We start from the raw sequence: 17,874 nt of genomic DNA, 5'->3' as shown, positions 1-17,874 counted from the left end.
AAACGTGCGGTCTGACTAATCGCCAATCAAACGTAAACAATGACGGTTTTTACTGACAGGCACAATTTTGTATAAAGATTTAGCATATGGTTGCATTATTTGACCTATTTTCTTTAAGATGTGTGATTTCCATGTAATTTGATCATAGAATTACGTTTTTATCCTCTGGAAAATTACCCACCACAGCTACGAATACTGTCAAATTACATGAAAATCACACATTTTAAAGAAAATAGTTTGGATAATTCAACTATATGCAAGCTATTACACTAATAACACATTAGTAACAAACTTAATAGTGTAGTTTGATCCATACCACCAGTGATCATAGATAGCGGGCAGGACGAATTGTAGCTGTGGTCCGTAATATTACAGAGGATAAAAACGTAACTTCTCTTTGATCAAATTACATGAAAATCACACATTTTAAAGAAAATAGTTCAAATAATTCAACTATAAGTCTATTACACTAATAACATAATAGTAAGAAACTTAATAGAGTGAAGTTTGATCCATACCACTAGTGATAGATAAGATGGCGGGATGGATGTTGATGTTGTTATCCGATAATCCGACCCGATAGAAAAAAAACTAATTAAAACCACCGATTTCTCAGCTCTACCGTAACACGCTGCCTTTATTTTGGTATTAGAATAATCCGTGAGACCAGTAGTTTTCCTTTATTTTGGTTAGTTGCCACAACTCTGAATTTATTTAGCTCATTTTTTACGCTGAAACATAAACCAATTTTCGATTTACTGCTGAATGCAAGCCGCCATGTTTATCTTATGTTTTTATGTACCGACATGTAACTGATGATGTAATTGTTTGAAATTTACTACTATCGTAGTAAATACACTCGCATAACATTTGTATGAATGAAATTTCCTGCAGTATGGAAATTTGGCCGTTTGCATGGCGTGCGCATAAAATGACGCGCTATTGTGCTCGTCATCGACGATGGCGCCTCTGGTGGTGTTTCACCTACCTAACATGAAAATGGAATTCCTGATATTTGATCTGAAGTAGTTGTCATGGGATGCAAAGAGTCGCTATGAGTACAATGCAATTTGAATTATCCATCTAGCTGTCCTAGTTCTTGAGATATTGCATTTTGAATTGAATTAAATCGGGCCTATTTTGTCCTAGGAAATCGGGCCGAAACGTGCGGTCTGACTAATCGCCGATCAAACATAAACAATAACGGTTTTTACTGACAGGCACAATTTTATTTAAAAAGTTTAGCTTATGGTTGCATTATTTGACCTATTTTCTTTAAGATGTGGGATTTCCATGTAATTTGATAAAAGAATTACGTTTTTATCCTCTGCAAAATTACCCACCACAGCTACGAATACTGTCAAATTACATGAAAATCACACATTTTAAAGAAAATAGTTTGAATAATTCAACTATATGCAATCTATTACACTAATAACACAATAGTAACAAACTTAATACTGTAGTATAGTTTGATCCATACCACCAGTAATCATAGATAGCGGGCAGGACAAATCGTAGCTGTGGTCCGTAATATTATGGAGGATAAAAACGTAACTTCTCTTTGATCAAATTACATGAAAATCACACATTTTAAAGAAAATAGTTCAAATAATTCAACTCTAAGTCTATTACACTAATAACTTAGAGTGAAGTTTGATCCATACCACCAGGGATAGATAAGATGGCGGGATGGATGTTGATGTTGTTGTTATCTGATAATCCGACCCGATAGAAAAAAACTAATTAGTACCACCGGTTTCTTAGCTCTACCATAATACGCTGCCTTTATTTTGGTATTAGAATAATCCGCGAGACTAGTAGTTTTAGTTTATTTTGGTCAGTTGCCAAAACACTGAATTTATTTAGCTCATTTTTTACGCTGAAACATATGATGATAAACCAATTTTCGATTTACTGCTGAATGCAAGCCGCCATGTTTATCTTATGTTTTTATGTACCGACATGTAATTGTTTGAAATTTACTACAATCGTAGTAAATACACTCGCATAACATTTGTATGAATTAAATTTCCTGCAGTATGGAAATTTGGCCGTTTGTATGGCATGCGCATAAAATGACGCGCTATTGTGCTCGTCATCGACGGTGGCGCCTCTGGTGGTGTTTGACCTACCTACCATAGAATTTGATATGTGGCTTATGTGTTTCTGGTGAGAAATGTTGTGATATGAACGATGGTGTACATCATTACCATCGCAAATGCGTACTTTTGAAGTATTGAATTTATGCACTTATGCCTACATCTCCTGAACGATCTGGGGGGACGTGTGTGAAATCGGGGTTTTTGGGTGGGGAAGACTAATAAATGGAGTAATGTGTGTTGCAAAGCAGGTATAAAATGAACAAAAACACTTGAAAAAAAAAAATCACATTTAAGAGCCGGAGTCCAGTGGTAGCCATCTTTGTTTTTACCAACGATTCGAAAAATGTCTTGCTAGATCTGTTACACTTAGTGAAGTCCACTCCAGCCGTGCAAGACTTCCTAACCGTAAACTAACGTTACCTCCGTTAGGTTAGGTTAATTTAGTTTAGTTTACGGTTACCAAGTCTTGCACGAGCAGCTGCCCTAAATCTAGTGCTTCTACTCACAAATATTTACAATCGTTAGTAAACAAACATGGCACCGCGTGCAGTACCCGACGATATGGGATATTTTTGTTTTTTATGGGTTTCTTTAGTCTTCTTCATTTTACACCTGTTTGGCAATGCGCATTACTCCATTTATTAGTCTCCCCCACCCAAAAACCCCGATTTCCCACACGTCCCCCCAGATCATTCGGGAGATGTAGGCATAAGTGCATAACTTCAATACTTAATTACTTCAAAAGTACGCATTTGCGACAGAAATTATGTACACCATCGTTCATATCACAACATTTCTCACCAGAAACACATAAGCCACATATCAAATTCTATGGTTGGGTGAATCTATAAATTGACCAATTATTAATTTTGTAAATTATAATACATCAACGTAATATGTGATTTTCTTGCTGGAAATCAATAAGAAAAAGTTGCAAAAACCGATTTATTAATTAACAGAGTTGTGGCGATTGAATGATTTGCCATATTTGTTTTGATAGATGCCGAGGTTGAAGAAATGAAAGGATAGATTCTAGGCTAACCTAACCTACTCATCCTAACCTGCCTAACTAACTAGGATAGATTCTAGGCTAACCTAACTTACCCATCCTAACCTGCCAAACTAGGTAGGTATGGGCACAAAAAAAAAAAAAAATCCTTTAAATTCTTGTTGCATATGAAAGAATTTCATTAGAAACAAAATACTTTTTAAATTTTTTAAATAGCTTGAACAATATTTTTTTATCCCAAATTTTTGGCTAGACTTTACCATAACAAAAGGGTAGAATTAAGGGTAGTAGTAATTTGTAAAGATTTTGGTAAAGAAATACACAAACTCTAAACCACTGGTTCAATTTTATTGAAATTTGGAATGTTTGGGCTTTATGGGTCAACAAATTACCTGAACATGAAAAAAACAATGTGGAACATCTCCATCATACTTTAATTTCCTCAACCTCTGTATCTACCAAAATATGGATGGCATCTCAAGCAGTCGAAGCAGCTACAGTTGTGTATAGCTTTTAATGTATATTACATTGATGTATTATAATTTACGAAGTTATTATTTAAATTTCTATTGCATAGATGTGTACTTCTAAAAATTTACTGGAGGGTCGGGGGCGGGGGGAGGGTGCTTCTGCCATGGATAGGAAATGAATAACACCATAATAGGTTAGCTTAGGCTTTTTTTTTTTTTCCTCCTCCCCAGAAGTGGACACCTAGCAATATAACAATAGAAAAATATTAATTTTGTTAATTATAATACATCAACATAAATGTTTTTCTTGGCTGAAATCAACAACAACAAAAAAAAGTAAATTTTCGGAAGTGCATACCTATGTGGTATAGCCAAAGCCAGTCAGAACGTCCCACTTGGGTATACCAAAACGCCCCACTACCAAAACGTCCCATGCCAAGTCAAGGCATTTGATGGTGACATTGGTCGATTGGAACTTGGAGTAATTGTCAGTATAATTCCTCCAAGATTGGAACATGCCACATGGAGATTGGAGGTATAATATACCTCCATGATTGGAATGGAATCCTTTATATCCATCAACTGAAAGGTTACCTACTCAGTTGGTAAATTCACCAAAAATGTAGAGTGAATTTATTTCTATTCAGTCAGTTATCAGACAATAATTTCAGAACATGGGTGTTTCTGGGGGCCTCTTTCTGGGAATAAATGTTAAATCTGACTCCTGGGGATAGGAGAAATCTGTTTTAGATTTTTTTTATAGATGTGACGACTTTTTACAGTTGTTTTGTCCCTTTTTGTGAAAGTGGCCTATCTACTGGTCTACCATGCTATCTACCATGTCAAACTCCAGGAATCTCTCAGGCTTCCTTTATGAAAATAATAACCCATGATTAAACCATGGTTATAGTAAAATGGAATAGTTTTAGTACCATGGTGTAACCATAGTTATAGATTATTATTTTTAGTAAGGGCTGAAACCTGTAAGTACTTTTCTGCAGCCATGTATGGTGCTGTGATTAATTAAGTGTTAATTAGGTGACCAATTCATCATTATCTCATCAATTAATCACAGCTAGTGTTAATTAGGCAAGCTCACCTCTGATGAGTAATTGAGATGCATTCAGCCTGTAGTTCAGGGGCTATATAAGCTCCTCAGCTTTTTGAGTGCTGCCAAGATGAACATTCAAGACAAGAGATCACAGTACCTGTGCATCAAATGCAAGAAGCCTGTTAGACCAAGACAGGAAGGGCTACTTTGCGACGGGTGTGACCAGTGGCAACACAAGACTTGTCAAACGGGCATTTCAAGGGAGGAGTACAGAAAGGCTGTGAGGGAGAAGATGGAAATTGACTGGCAATGTGACAACTGTATACAATCAATAGGCCTTTCACCACCAGATGCAGAGAGCACAAGATTGGACCGGGAATCTCATATACTCCAGTCGCTTGACAGATCTGCCACCTTCACTGCTGAATTCCAAGAGGGTAATGAATACATCAGAGAGATGCCCGATGAAGAAGAACTGCAGGAAATCGAGAAGATGGAGATTGACGAATCGGAAGATCCAGTTGCACCAGTTTCATTTCGAGTTCCAGAATCGCTTCACGAACCATCTCTTCAAGATCAAATACCAAGAGATATTTCGGTTGAAGAGACAGCAGCAACAACAACATACGAAATTATCAAGTCTGGTTCGCAAAAAGGAAAAGGAAAGCTTTGTGATAGTGGCAGATATACGTACACGATGAAGGGCACACTAAGGAATGGACAAAAGGATTGGACATGTAGTGTGTGTAACAAAAACAACAGGTGTAACGACATTAGATAATTTAGCCAGAGCAGCCAATCGTCACAGACAAGCCCAAAGACCAAGAAATCCCACAGATTTAAATTTCGAGATCGATGAGAATTTCCTGCCAGAATTTTTTTTGTGAAGCACGATTCAAGTCGGATCCCAGAAACACATCATCGTTGCCAACAACATGATCAATCTGCTGCGCTTACCAAAGACATGGTACGTGGATGGCACATTCAAGGTTGTGAAAGATCCATTCATTCAGTTATTCAGCATTCATGCCTTTGTCAGAAAAGGAGATGACTGCAAGCAAGTGCCACTTTTGTTTTGCCTGATGTCGAGTAGAAGAAAAGTGACTACAAGGAATTCTTTAAGGAAGTAAAGAGGATTGTCGGTGGCGAAATTGTGCTACAAAACATCATCGTTGACTATGAAGCCGCCGTGTGGAGAGCAGTACTGAAGGTGTTTCCAGATGTAAAACTCTTGGGATGTGCGTTTCATTGGACGCAGGGTTTGTGGCGCAAGATAGGAGAACTCGAACTGACCGCCACTTACAAACATGATGCTATGCACAAGTTCTGTAAAAAGAATTATGGCCCTCGTTTATCTTCCACACAAACACATCACACAAACATTCGATCATCCAAAGCTGATGCAATTCGTTGACTACATGGATAAAACATGGATCTGTGGAAGCCTCTGGAAGCCCGATACTTGGAGTGTCTTCTACCAGCCAGTCTGAACAAATAACAATGTTGAAGGCTGGCACAGGATGTTTAACAGACATGCCAAGAAATCGAAACTCTTGTTCTACCTCCTGGTACAGCTCCTGGCAGAACATGTGAATCTCGTCGACCTACAGTTTTGTTTAGTATCTGAGAAATATTGCCAGAGGAAATCATATTGCCAGATTCAAGGACAACTATTTCAACTATGGGACAAGTACATTGCCGGGGAAAAGACTGCCAAACAATTTCTGCAGAAATGTGCTCACTTAGCTGGACCCACTTCTTCATAGATATCAAAATTGGACTGTTTGAATGTGCTGCTTGTAGTACCTGTATTGCATCAATGTAAATTAACTAAATATTTATGATTTTGCTATTTGATTACTGCATTAGTGTAAAAAAAAAAAATTAACTGACCACATTGTTCCAAGTCATTTTATGCACTTTATTGCCAGAGCTCATATTCATGATAAAATGTAAAGACTGCAGCCGGTTTGGCAGGTATATGAATGTGAGTTCACCTGTGCACAGACCAACATCTTTTTCTGATGCTTTTCAGTGTAACCCCACTTACGAAATTAATTAGCCATCCCAGGGAAAAAAAATTGAACCTTGACATCAGAAATTACAGTAAAGTTTATGGTTTTAACAATGATCCAAGTTTAATCATTACCATGGCTTATTAATTTCACAAGCAACATCCCTTCTATCAGGGTTGCGGAGTCAGAGGTTTTAGTTGGAGTTGGAGTCGGATTTCTAAGAGTACAGACGCTCCTCAACTTACGTTTTAGTTACGTTCCGAACGGCCGAACATAAGTTGAAAATGAACGTAAGTTGTTACTGTACTATAAATCTGTAAATTCTATTACCGTATCTTATAAAACACCCCTAAATCATTAATTAAACACAACATTGTAAAATAATGACATTAATTTCAATTAGATTAAATTCAAGCAACATAAATTGAGATGGTGGAGGAGGAGGAGGCAAGGCATGTTCAGTTTGTCGTCTGCGCAATGTAAACAATGGATGCAGCGTCGTGCGCAAGTATCGTTTGAACTACGGAGAGCGCGGTAAACTAAAAAATTAATTCGAAAAAATGTAAAACGAATGAACGTAAGTAGAGGAGCGTCTGTACTAGGAGTCGGAATTTGTTATCCGACTCCTTAAGTCAAATAAAATTATTTCTTTAACATGGTTTCCCTGTTTGGTTTTACCAGTTGCACAATTTAGCAGTTTTTGTATGGTTTTGCTTTTACTTTTGGAGGCAATAGTGAGTGTGTGCAGTGTATTGGTCTCTCCAGATGGAAACAGAAAACAATCCATCAATACAGACGCTCCTCTACTTATGTTCATTCATTTTACGTTTGAACTGATGGTAAAAAAAAATTGTGAATTTTTTAGTTTAACTTGCTCTCCATAGTTCAAACGATACTTACGCATGATGCTGCGTCCATTGTTTACATTGCACAAACGACAGACTGAAAGTGCCTTGCCTCCTCCACCATCTCAATTTATGTTGCTTGAATTTAATTTATTTGAAATTAATGTTATTATTTTACAATGTTATGTGTATAATTAATGATTTAGGGGTGTTTTGTAAGATACGATAATAGAATTTTTTTTACAAAGGATTACAAAGGCGGAGCATGCCGACAGGAGACCTTTTGATCCATATCTAGGTCGGATGCAAAAAAAAATAGTAATGCAAATAACAAATAAAATACATAAATAAATGCATAGGTATAGTTGAATAACAAACAAACAGGTAAATAGTAAATTATAATAAATTGACATATAACTAATAATAAATGAAAATCAGACAGACAAATTATAACAAAACAAAAACAAATAATATAACAAATTATAATCATTACAGCATCTTACTTAGGTATTTATCTAAATGATTCTTAAAGCTTCGAACTGAACTACATTGCACAACCTGTGCAGGAAGTTTATTCCATTCATTAACTACACAGTTGGCAAAGTTGTTTCTACCTACTTCCAAATTGAATCTATTTCCGGACAGTTTGAGACCATTGTTTCTTGTCTGATTCTCATTCAATGTGAAAATTTTGTCACTTTTGATGTTGTCAATTCCCTTTAAAATCTTAACCACTTCAGTACGGGACTTAAATCTCGCGGGCAGCAGCCAATGCCAGCCGTATGACGTAACGTAATAATATTCGCATCATAAAATATAGTCGCCGCTTATATCGATCGTTCTCTCTTTCACCCGCGAATTTTGAAAACCACAGAGAATGGGATTCAGGGCGCATTTGGGAGAATGTAAAAACACAGGGGCGACTACAATAAATATAATCAAGACGCCGATATGGCAACGGTAAAGGAAACATGGACTGGAGGTGAAGCTTTATTCCTGACGTTTCGTCTAACGACTTTCTCAAGAAAGTCATTAGACGAAACGTCAGGAATAAAGCTTCACCTCCAGTCCATGTTTCCTTTACCGTGTCTATACAACTTGTTCACATGGATTTTCATTTTTTGATATGGCAACGTCGCGAATCCACTTGCTCCTCATGACGCCTACGTGTGCGGCACCGTATGGAAGGGGTTAAAGACCTGTATCAAGTCACCTCTGAGTACGCTTTTTTAGGGGAAAAAAATTCATGTGCTTAAGTCGATTTTCGTATGATTTATTTTTGATATTTGGAATCAGTTTTGTGGCTCGCCGTTGTACTTTTTCCAATCTGTCAATGTCTTTAATGAGATTCGGTGACCATACGGAAACAGCATATTCCAAATGTGGACGAACTAACGATTTATATAGCTTGTTAATGAGTGATGGACTTTTGAAATCAAAAGATCGTGCAATCAATCCCAGAATCTTATTTGCTTTCTCAGTGGCTGAAATACACTGCTTGGATGATTTGAGGTCGTTACTGATAATTACGCCGAGATCTTTTTCACTATCCACTTTTGTTAACGAATTTCCAAATAACTTGTAATCGTACTTACTGTTATTTTTACCTATGTGCATTACCTTGTATTTACTTGTATTAAATTTCATTAGCCACTTTTCAGACCATTGCTGTAATTGATCTAAATCTACTTGAATATCTAATTGGTTTGAGTGATCATTTGCCACTCCGCACAGTTTTGTATCATCAGCAAATTTGGAAACAGTAGATTTTAGTCCATGGTCTATATAATTTATATATACTATGAATAGAAGTGGCCCAAGAACGTAACCCTGAGGAACTCCACTTGCAACACTTTTCCATCCAGAAGTTTTTCCATTTAAAACAACTCTCTGTTTTCGACCTTTCAACCAATTACTAGTCCAACCGTATAGGCTACCACTTATTCCATGCAAAGCTAATTTAGTAAGTAGTCTTTCGTGTGGGACGGTATCAAAAGCTTTTGCAAAGTCTAGATATATTAAATCTATATTGTTTCTTTTGTCATAATTTGAGATAACTGTGTTGTAGAATTCGAGTGAGTTAGTCACGCAAGAACGTTTCCGTCTGAAACCATGCTGGCTATCATTTATCAAACGGTTACCTTCTAAATGATATTCGATAGCATCTCTGATGATAGTTTCCATTATTTTTCCTACGATTGAAGTCAAACTTATAGGCCTATAGTTATTTGGTTTCTTTTTGTCACCTTTTTTGAATATGGAAGTATAGTACCGTAACAACTTACGTTAATTTTCAACTTACGTTCGGCCGTTCGGAACGTAACTAAAACGTAAGTTGAGGAGCGTCTGTAATAATAAAAAAAGAAATATACACAATACTGGCAAGCTATCGTTGTCAGTCTGGGTAAAAGTGCTTGTGGTCATGTATTTGAAGTTATTTCCTGTAAGGAGAGTGAAACTATATATATATATATATACTGTAAATATATATATATATATATATATATATATATATATATATATATATATATATATATATATGTATATGTATGTATGTATATATATATATATATATATGAAGGTGGAAAAAGAAGTCACGGGTCTAGTTCCGAGTTCCTGAGTTTATTCCTGACCGGTTTCGCTCTATGCTTCTTCAGAGGAATGTGACTCTGGAGGGAAGCTGGCGGTATACATAGTCTGAGTAGGACCGCGTTCCCTCCTTGGAGGTGGGTTCCATTTGGTTGTACAATTTTTAATACAATGAACAATAGTTATAATAAAGTACAGACGCTCCTCAACTTACGTTTTAGTTGCGTTCCGAACGGCCGAACGTAAGTTGAAAATAAACGTAAGTTGTTACTGTACTATACAGTACATCCGTAAATTCTATTACCGTATCTTATAAAACACCCCTAAATAATTAATTATACACATAACATTGTAAAATACAGTAAACTTCCACTTATCCGAACTCCAAGGGGGATTAGAAATGTCCGATTAACCGAAATGTTCGGTTAATCCTGCTTTGTATGTTTCATTCCCGTAGATTTTTATGCGGTAATGTCGTATGCAATATTCGTACCTGTAAACTTAACATACACATGGAAATGCTTATAATAGTTCATAAACATATTCTATAGAGTATAAACAGCCGATTAGGTGTAAACATGGAGTGTGCTGCCACCGTGTGAGCACTTAGTGAAGCTTGCGGGTGGCGGAAGAGGCGGCGGGGTGTTTGAATGTTCGGTTGAGATCCAAATACATTCGGTTGAAGCGATGGCTACCGTATTGAGAAAATATTCGGTTAAAACGCGTTCGGATAAGCGCGAGTTTACTGTAACATTAATTTCAAATAAATTAAATTCAAGCAACATAAATTGAGATGGAGGAGGAGGAGGCAAGGCACGTTCAGTCTGTCGTTTGTATCATGTAAACAATGGACGCAGCGTCATGCGTAAGTATCATTTGAACTACGGAGAGCGCGCTAAACTAAAAAAATCACTCAAAAAAATTTACTATTTTTTTTTAGTCGGTTCAAACGTAAAATCGAAAAAACGTAAAACGAATGAACGTAAGTAGAGGAGCGTCTGTATACAATAAATTTTTGTGATGTTATTATAAAACAGCTCCGGTGTGTGTGGAATGTTGATCGAGGGTGTAACAGTGTAAGTGAAGTGAGTGGTATAAAAATGTGGGAATCCTAAAAAGTGCCACAAGATAACTTATAGTATGAAATAATATAAAGATAAATATCCAGATAAATAGAATAAAACAAAATTAAATCAAATGAAAATAAAAATAATAAAAATAAATAAATAAAAATAATGTGCTAATTTAAAGTGACATGACATCTCATCGCATATCGATGTGTGACAGAATGTTATAAAAAAATACATACATATACATATATGGTACAGTTTTATACATGATACTGCAAATAATAAATACCGTATATTTCCACGTATAAGACGACCCTAAAATCCAACAATTCACCCCTTAAAATTGGGGGTCGTCTTATACTACCATTATAAAAATCAGACCTTGAATTCTACGTGAGATGACTTGGTAGGCTAGCCTGCCGATAACCAAAGATACGCAGGAAATTATTCACATTATGATAAGAACTGGTAATAAAGGTAATTATACCATATTTACCGTATATATTATTGACATATATTTATAGTAAATTGCAATTGTTAATAAATTCGATGAATAATTCTATATTAATGAAATTACGGTACTTTTAACGGTCTCACGAAAAGTCGACCAAAGCCGACCAAGCCCAAACAATGACAGCTTTTGCTCAAATGCATAATTTTATATAGAAATTAGCATATGGTTGCATTATTCTCCAATTTTCTTTAAAATGTGAGATTTTCATGTAATTTGACCAAAGAAAAGTTACGTTTCTATCCTCTGCTAAATTACCAAAGTCGACCAAACACAATGACGGCTTTTGCTCAAATGCATAATTTGGTCGGCTTTGGTCGACTTTGGTAATTTTGCAGGTGATAAAAACGTAACTTCTCTTTGATCAAATTTCATGAAAATCACAAATCTTAAAGAAAATAGGTCAAATAATGCAACCAAATACTAATTTTTATATAAAATTATGCATTTGAGCAAAAGCCGTCATTGTTTGTGTTTGGTCGGCGTTGGGCGACTTTGGTAATTTAAATTTTGCAGAGGATAAAAGCGTAACTTCTCTGATCAAATTACACGCAAATCATACATTTTAAAGGAAATAGGTCATATAATGCAACCATATGCTATTTTTAATACATAATTATATGCATTTGAGCAAAAGCCGTTATTGTTTGGGTTTGGTCGGCTTTGGTCGACGTTTAGTGAGACCGCAACCTTTTTCTTTCGCTAACTTTTCAGTAATTTTCAAGACTGAAAATAACAGTTTTGGATTACAGTACATAAAACGTTTATTTATAAAAAAAATATTACAGTAGTTGCATTTAAAACATACAAAATTTAAAGATTAAATTATAAAACTTAATTTCTAATCATCATCAATATATATTACACATCAAACGTATTTCTAAAACCTTTATTTTCAATAAAATTACATTACATTCAAAACTTAAAACATTATAAAACTATCTATTTATATAAAACCCTTCAAACTCGTCACAATCATCACTGTTTCGAAAAGTTGTTCGAACATATCACAAGATTCCTCAAATATGCCGTCATCGTAGGGATTCCAGTCCGGTTCCGGTGAGTCGACTTCGGCTTCGTCATCACTTTCATACAATAAATCATCTTCAGTGCCATCCATGGCATTAGATTCCAAATTTTTTAATAGATTTTACGATACTTTCGACCTTAACACTTTCCCAAGCTTTAATAACAAACTCGCAGAGAACATCAAGTGATGCACTACGCATAGCTCCACCTTTTGTAAATGACTTCTCGCCATTCGTCATCCACTCGTTCCATTGATACCTAACGTTATCTTTAAACGTCGAACCAGGAACGCAAATAAATCGTTTTTGTTAGTTGACGTGTGTTCTCAGAAAATCATGATACATGATTTGCTTTGTTATTTCATTTTTGAATTTAAAAGCATAAAGTAAGTAATTTCTCTGGTATAAGGATACAGTTAAGTAATGAGAAAGAAAAGAGAAAAAGCGAAAAAAAAAAACAGCTGATAAACGTAATCAAAACAATTGTCTTTGTACGGTAGGTTTGATACACTGATGCTTTTGTAATTTAGCAGTCGCCTTATACTACCGATATGAGATAAATTCATAAAAATTTGCTCTAATTTTGTGCCTCGTCTTATACAAAGGTCGTCTTATACACGGAAATATAGGTAAATAAATAAATGGATAATAACATATTCGGACAGAATAAAAATAATAACAATAATAATAATAATAATGTGATAGTGGGCAACGTTCTCTTTGACACATCGTTGTATGACCTAAGATATAGATTAATTAATACATAAGACAATAAATAGTAATGTAATTTAATTTAAAATGAACCAATATAAAATGAAACAAGAATAAAACAATGAATAAATAAATGCCAAAGAAATATATAGTAAAAATAAAAATAAAAATACGAACTGACCGGCCTCAAGCCCTCAACCCAGGAAGTGCAGACGTTTGGGCACCGGATGGAGTTTATCGTTCTATGTGGGCGCTATTCTGGGGCAGGTTCTTCTGGCTGCGTATTGAGCTGTGAATTTTTCCCATCTTATATCCCCTACTTTTTGGTTGATGTTGTTGTTGTTGTCGTTCCCTAGACTGTCTGTCCGAGCAGTCCCGTCTCCCCAAGGAATGCTACAGCCGAAACTGGGTCTTCCCACAAATCCTTTATAGAGTGTATGTTGTGTTGTTTGTGTGCATGATTGTGTATAATGCAGTCTTCCATTGTGTGTTGTATGGTATGGGCGACATGACACATCCCTGACGTAGTCCCATCTTTACCTCAAACCATTCACTCTCTCCATTTCTGATTCTAACACAGGCTCTACTACTCTCATAAAAACTCTTGACTGCTCTTAACAGCTTTCCCCCAATACCATATATCTGCAAAACCTCCCACAGTACCTTCCTGTCTACTCTATCATAAGCCTTTTCCAAATCCATAAAGGCCCAAAAGACATCCTTACCCTTTCCTAAAGGTGTCTCACAAATCTGTCTTATCATAAAAATCTGATCCACACAGCCCCTACCTCTCCTAAACCCATACTGCTCCTCACCAATTACTTCCTTTGTTCCTCTCCTAATTCTCTCAATTATAACCCTCCCATACGCCTTCCCAACTACACTCAACAAACTGATCCCTCTGAAACTACTACATTCACACTTGTTCCCTTTTCCTCTGAAAAGCGGAACTATACATGCACTTCTCCAGTCCTCTGGTACTCTACCCTCCCTTAGACACACATTAAACAATCTCACTAACCAGTCTACTTTAACCTCCCCTTGTAGCCACTGTCAGACCTCTCCCTCTATTCTGTTAGTAGTCACTTAATTTCCCCTCACGTCTTTTTTATAAGTTTCCAGTAGTTTTCCAGTACCTTTAAGTAGTAGGCCCCATGCCTAGTTTCCTTTAGTCTCACTAGTTTCCAAGTGCATTAGGCCCCTTGCCTAGTTCTTGTCATGTACTTCAAATCAGTCCTGGGGTAAAGAAATTGTACTTTTCTTCTTTCACTGTAATTTCACAGTCTTGTTACACTCAGGATCTCTCTCTCTCGTCTCCCCACATCGTCTCTCGAGATCCCCGTATCCTACGCTAAGCTACCTTCGTCTGACGTCACTAATTTTTCTAATCCAATCTCCTCTGACTTCTCAAATAAATGTCACTCCTTATGGGCGTGACTTTGAATATATGCACCAATAGTTTTTTTCTCCTCCACCTTTCCTCCAATCCGGAAAGCCATTGCAATGCCACTAGCAATATTGTTTACCTCAGCATTAGTCAAACGAAGCTAACCTGCGCTTACAGAGTTTTGATTACATCATCGATTATAAAACAGTCACCTCCGTCAGTGTTTACATAGACATAACGTCACCTTCGATGTTATCAAACAGCAGGCGAGCGTTGAGTCAGCATTCTAATGCCCTAGTGTTTCCCAAGCTCATTTCCATTCGTACAACTACCGGCCTCTTACAGGGCTCGGCAGCTACCCTTGGTCGTCCCGACCAATTTCTTATTTCCCTCTTACAGGGCTTGCTTATATATTTCTAGAATAAGCTAATCTACCCTTGCGTAATTGTTAAGCTACCGTCCAAAATACATCATTCATGCAATAAATTGGGAATAATACATAAACATAATACCTAAAATTGTGAATAACATGCATGTCAATATATATAAGGCATTGAATTAAGCGGTTACATGGTTGATTTGCTTTGATAGAGCCAACCTCCGGAATACAACAAAGGCAATCAGGGCTGCCACTAACACTGAAAGTAAGGGTATGATAAGGATTGGTAGTATATGTAAATCATTTGAGGGAGATCTTGACAATGGTCTCTTAATTTTCAAGGGAGGAGAGTTTTCAGGCAATGTGAAGTTGAAGGTTGAAATGTAGGTGTCATCGGTTAAATGCATTGTATTAAGGGTATTAGAAATGGTGGAAATAGTGTCTGCATGCAATTCGCAGTTATCTTTATTAGAGACAAGGCCTTCAACCAAATCCAATTTAGGACTCAACCCGGGACAATTTATTGATACCTTGGTCTTGTTAGGAAAAAACAGGTAATGAGATCCTTGTATGTTACAATGAGGAATCTGGTCTACCAAAATTTGTTGGTAATGACAATTGTTCATAACAGACACATTCCTAACCAGAGAATTCATGCGAAGCTTCTCGGAACACAAAAGAGATCATGCTTTCTCTTAGATTGTCTACAGAAAGGATGTAATTGATTAGAAAATTCACTATGAGCACTATGAGCACTAATCTAGAGTTTGAGTGTCTCTTCTTGTTCAATATTATTTCCAACACACTTCATTTTCAAAGACAGTCTTATTACTTTAAAATGGTCACAATACTCATGTGTGTACTCAGATGAGAGGTCCTTAAGGTTCCAAGTCTGACCACAGCAGATCCTAGGTTTTAGGTTTCCATGTATCTGCTTGACACCAAGTTCCAGTTGTTTAGGTCTCCCATCCCAAATACATACAAATGGTCAATACTATCTGTAAAATACATCAAGATTAATGTTCAACTCTTGAAAAATATCATTATAATATTCTCCATATTCTCCAGGGTTATTAATATTTATGCACAAAGTATTACTATAATCATCTTCATAGATCTGCAAGCTAATTTTCCTTATGTCATCTAAATGTCCTATCAATTCTTCTCTTGATTCTAAATGTTTAAGTTTAAACTTGTTTCCACCTGCAGAATCAATTACCCTATATGGACCAGTGTACCTTGGTGAAAGTTTATTATTGGGTGAGGTTAGTTTGACCATTACTAAATCTCCAATTTTCAATTCTAGTTTATGAGCTATTTTGTGTTGTTGTTCTTTCATTTCTTGTGAATACACCTGCATATGTTTCCTAACTCTTTGGTGAATACTTTGAAGAGTATTTATCCTATTGGATATATAATCATCCATATTATATATGGGTTTTTGCTCTGCAGTCAACATTTCATATGGCAGAGTTTTGTCCTCCCCAAAAATTATAAAATGAGGTGTATCACCAGTTGCTACATTAATTTGATTGTTCAGGGTACACTTAACACAAGGAATCCAAGTATCCCAAGTTACACTATGAGGACTTATTAGGGTTCTAAGACATATAATTATCTTTTTGTTTAACCTTTCTACTACTCCATTACTTTGGGGATGGTTAACGAGTATATTGACTTTCTTGATGTGGAATACACTACATAAATTTTCCAAGATTTTGTTATTAAATTCTGTCCCATTATCTGAAACTAAGATGTTAGGTGTAGTAAAATTACAGATTATCTGATCATAGATTACGGAAGTAATAGTTTCAGCTTTCTTATTGATAATGGGTTGCAATATACAAAATCTTGAAAACTAATCAATAGCAACAAATAGGTATTTAAAGCCGTTCTCAGACATCGGTAATTCTAATGTATCCATGTGAACTCTTTCCCAAGGTTTCTGTGGAATGGGATAGGTGAGTATAGGAGCAGGTTTTGGTGTATTTCCCTTCACCTTTACACATTTTACACACTTTTCTATATAATCATATATAGTTTTTCTTCATTCCTGGCCAAAAGTATTTAAGTTGTACTTGTCTATAAGTTTTATCCTTTCCAGGATGTGAACTACAATCACTATCATGAAGTAACTTCAATATCTCATTTACCAGAGTTTGTGGTATAACCAACTGATTTACTTGACCTCTAGAAATATCTTTCCCATTTACAAATGTTTTCCTATACAATATTCCATTAATCAAATGAAATTCCTCTATCTTATACCCCTTTGGTAGCTTTGGAGGATCTCCTCTTGGGTTCATCAAATGCTTGATTATTGAATCACATGTCTCATCATCTCTGTTCTCTTATTAGCATTTCTTCATCTAAAGTTACTAATTCTTCTATACTACAAACAAAATTAATCAACCCAGTCCCAGTCATTGGTTGACTAATGTTTCTAGAAAGTGGATCTGCTACATTCCTTCTACCCAGAATATATTCAAATTGAACCTCATAGCACTGGAGTATCGCAAACCATCTAGCAAGTCTGCCTCTAAGATTCTTATGCTTAAATAAGTTCTGAATAGCTGTGTGATCAGTCCAAACTCTGATGGGATACCCTAGTATCATATCCCTAAAACTTTCTAAAGAATAAATTACTGCTAAAGTTTCTCTTTCTGTTATAGAGTAGTTTCTCTCCGCACTATTACAAAGTCTT

At 36.0% G+C, this 17,874-nt stretch overlaps 1 protein-coding gene across 3 annotated transcripts in view; it reads left to right on the top strand.

Annotated features, from left to right (window-relative positions):
• Positions 1-17,874, top strand: part of LOC143022248 (protein max-like) — an 84,676-nt gene that overhangs the window by 875 nt on the left and 65,927 nt on the right. The gene's annotated exons all lie outside the window — the stretch shown is intronic.

Source organism: Oratosquilla oratoria, chromosome 44 (assembly GCF_046742065.1).
Source record: "Oratosquilla oratoria isolate Oo_2021 chromosome 44, ASM4674206v1, whole genome shotgun sequence".
Taxonomy (NCBI): Eukaryota; Metazoa; Arthropoda; class Malacostraca; order Stomatopoda; family Squillidae; genus Oratosquilla; species Oratosquilla oratoria.
This window is presented reverse-complemented; position numbering and strand designations above follow the sequence as displayed.